The following is a 3,591-nucleotide window of genomic DNA, read 5'->3' on the forward strand; positions in this document are numbered from 1 at the left end:
TGGTGACTAAAGGGTGTTTTTTCATGTCCTCTATGCTCTAACTACGAAAATATTTGATTTACAAATAAGGAATCCTACTTCGTGGAATTTCATTTATCACGGTAGGGTCTAGAACTGATTAACCGCGATAAATGAGGGTTCACTGTATTTCCAACTTCAACATGAATTTGCATCTGAGCAATTGATGGCCTTTTCTGCAGGTGCCGCGGCCTTGGTCTGACTGATGGTGCTGAGCTTCTCTGTCACCTCTTTCCACATCCCTAGTCAATTTGATTCCTCTGTAATCCATCCAGTGAGGTGCACATATCGAATTGCCACTTAGGTTGTTGAAAAAAAGATCCTTGCAATAAGTTGGCTTTCCTAAATTCTATCTTGTGACCTCCGGCATCATCCCTCTCATCAAGGTCAAAGCTCCCAGCCAGGTTGTTGTCAACATTCACAGAAATGATCAATGCATCTTGATGGCATGCTCTATTGATTCCCTACTGCAGAAATTGGTACGCACCTTTCCACTTGGTTAGTGTGCAAATCTGAATACTAGTCGTAGCACCTGGTCTTCCTTGTCGGTATATGATTATCATCCTATCACTGACAGTGTTGCACTTCAGCTAGCCCTTGAACTACAGATGAGTGCAATGGCAAACACACAGTACTCAGCACCATCTGATTTAAGACCTGGTCAGCCAGTCATCCCAAGAGCTTTCCTGGTGTGAACCCTAACTGCGCCTTGACCCTGTGCTCATCCAGTGCCAGCCACTGCTCCCTCTCCTGTAACATGTGCGACAAACCCTTTTTGCAAAGACACTGAGGATCAGAGGGGTTCTGATGCCCTACTGAGTGACTTTTTTTCAGAGTTGATCAACACCTGAATTTTATTTATCACGCCACCGTGCTATTGCCTCTCAAGTCTCCCTTCCCTTCCTTCCCTCTCGCCTAGACTCCAGCCTCACCTCGGAGCCAGCGCAGGAGGAAGTAGTCATCAGCTTTGGGAAGGGTAGGCAGTAGGTCCTGAAGGTTCTTCCGGAACTGAAGGATGGAGGTTGATGGTCAGAGGGGTTCTGATGACCCTTGTGCCCCCGGCCCTGTCCCCATCCTTTCCTGCCCCCTCAATTAGCCAGGCCACCTGCCTGGGGACCCTACAGAGTAGAGACCTCAGAATTAGCAGCAGATACCTTGGACCATTTTGCTACCTGGAAATGGGGCATTCCCCTAAGCCACCACGAGAGAAGGAAGTGGGCACTTCTCAAACCTTGGGGTGCCCTGCTCCCTGAAGGTCCCTGAACCATATCCTTCCAAAGATCCCTGAGTGCTTCTGAGGCTGGGCAACCAACATGATTTAGGAATGTTGCCCCCATACTGTATTGTGAGCGTCTAGATTACAAAATAAGCTACTTGGCCTCTAAGCCTCAGTTTCCTCATCCATGAAATGGGGATAACGATAAATGTGTGCCAATCAAATGAGCTTGGGTCCATAAAGCACGTAACATGTGGCCCAGCTTGCAGTCGATGTTGGGTAAGCGTATGCACTCAGTAAAAGTGGAAAGGCTGGAGCCCTGGGACGTGGTGTCTTTGTGAAGAGAAACCTCAGGCAAAGGTTATCAGGGAGGAACTGGAAGGCAGCTTCCTCAGTACATCCTTCAGAGCTGTGCAGGATGGTCATCTGCAAAGGAAGTAGCAAGGCCCGGAGTCTTCCAGCCTCCAGGCCGTGCCCTCTGGGAAGGAAAAGAGCCACTGGGCAGATGCTGGAAGTCTGAAGTAACCTGGAGAAAATGGCCCTTTTCTGAAAATGTCACTACGCAGCTCCTGGCAGGGCACCTAGGCACCCCGGTGCTGTAGCAGTTACACGTTGGGCTGCAAGCCCCTGGTTGGCAGTTCAAAACCAACAGCAGCTCTCCAAGAGAAGGACGGGGTTTTCGACTTGCACACATGGTTACAGGCTCAGAACCCCAGAGCGGGTTGCGATGAGTCAGCACTGAGTCCAGGGCGGTGTGTTTGGTTTGGTTTTCCAGCAGGAACTCGGAGTCCCTGAGTGCCGACTGCTAACCCTAACAGTGGGCTGTTGAAACCCACCCACGGGCCTCTTGGAAGAAAACCTTGGCGACTACTTTCTAAAGGTCCTAGCTTTGAACATGCTATGGCGGGCAGTTCTGCCCAAAGTGGTCAAAACCAGGCACAGGAAACAGCAGGGTAGGAAAGCTGCCTGGGTGGCTGCCTGTCCAGGCGTGTGGGACCACTCTGTTTCTCTTCACCCGAGCTTTAAAATAACAAGCCTTTTTCTTCCTTCCTCCCTCCCTCCCTCCCTCTTTCCCTCCCTCTCCTCCTCCTCCTCCTTCTTCTTCTTCTTTCTCTCTCTCTCTCTCTCTCTCTCTCTCTCTATCTATCTCTCTCTCTCTCTCACTCTGGTTTCTTTAAATAATGGAAAGAACTAGGCAGTGCCCAGTTACCACTGCTGACCACTCTGGAAGGGGTCACAAGAGAACCAAGTGGGATGGAAAACATGGAACAGACACCCCCAAATCATAAAAGAGAGTAGACTTACTGCTCTGATGGAGATTCGTGGGATCCCCCTGTCCCACAGAGACTATGGCCCTTAGTCACCCTTGGGGTCTGGAACCGTGCCCTCCCACCGACTTCCCAAAGCTGAATTCACAGACAGTAGCAGACAGGCTCAAGGTGAAGAGCAACGAGTGATAGCTCATCTAGAACAATTAAGCTTCTGCGATGGAAAGGGCAGCATTGCTCAAGGCTAAAGCCCAGGAGGCAGAAAGGGACAGAGAGCAGGAGGCAGAGCGCTGTGTCCTCATCGGCAGGGGACTGTAAACAGGTATGAATCGCTGAATGGATTGGCAATTTGCTCTGCAAACTTCCGTCCAAGTCACAATCCAAAGGTTTTTTGTTTTGTTTTAAAGAATACGCACTTTCATTTGTAAATGTTCTTTGGCCCACAATGATGTCTGAAAGAATCAATCTCCCATGGCCATTGGCTGTCCATCCCCACCCCTTCACCTGCAGGTTTTTCTATCTCAGGGGACCCTCTCCTTCATTTAGGGGCTCCTCCATAACCTGTGGACCCCTCCATGTTCACTGGAGCCCCTCCTCAGTCAGAGGGACCTCTTCCTCACCTAAAGACCCACAGGGGATATTTCTTTTCTCTTCTCTTTTTTTTTGGAGGGGGTATTTCTTGGTCACCTGCAAACCTGCCTGCTGCTAATATTTCCACTAGGAAAACACCTTCTTCAAATGGAACCTCCTCATTCACCCGGGGACCCCTTTCTTCTTTACCCAGGAATTCCTTCCATGCCAGGACGGCCTTCCCCAGGCCTCTTCCCACCGCAAGAGGCCATTTGTCCTGCTGCAAATAGGAGCCCGGGATGAGCACCCAGCTCCGTTCTGAAATCACCCCTTTTAGGGCTTGCGTTGCTGCTGGGGTTCCGAAAACCTAGGCCCTCCCCTTCTCTTCTTGTCTGTGACCCTCGCAGGCGGGGTCTGCAGCAGTGCCCTGACCTGATCCAAACGCCCTCTATTCCCCCTTCATGCAAAAAGATCCATGGGGAGAAGGATGTGCACGCCAGTTCTGGGAGCTCTTCTGTC

At 50.5% G+C, this 3,591-nt stretch overlaps 1 protein-coding gene across 3 annotated transcripts in view; it reads right to left on the minus strand.

The window, feature by feature from the left end:
- LOC101663896 (SEC14-like protein 4) overlaps window positions 1-3,566 on the minus strand; it is a 20,564-nt gene extending 16,998 nt beyond the window's left edge. For 2 of the 3 annotated variants that reach the window (XM_045289602.1, XM_045289600.1), the window contains exons 1-2: window positions 2,540-2,684; window positions 951-1,026 (exon numbers count right to left, since the gene is read on the minus strand). The gene's annotated coding sequence lies outside the window, so the exon portion shown is untranslated. Of the gene's footprint in view, window positions 1-950; window positions 1,027-2,539; window positions 2,685-3,504 lie in introns of those variants that run through there. The other variant, XM_045289601.1, reaches the window with a different exon arrangement.
- Window positions 3,567-3,591: the final 25 nt, after the last annotated feature.

This window comes from Echinops telfairi, unplaced genomic scaffold, assembly GCF_000313985.2.
Source record: "Echinops telfairi isolate 266 unplaced genomic scaffold, ASM31398v2 ScPeMD7_29;HRSCAF=101, whole genome shotgun sequence".
Lineage (NCBI taxonomy): Eukaryota > Metazoa > Chordata > Mammalia > Afrosoricida > Tenrecidae > Echinops > Echinops telfairi.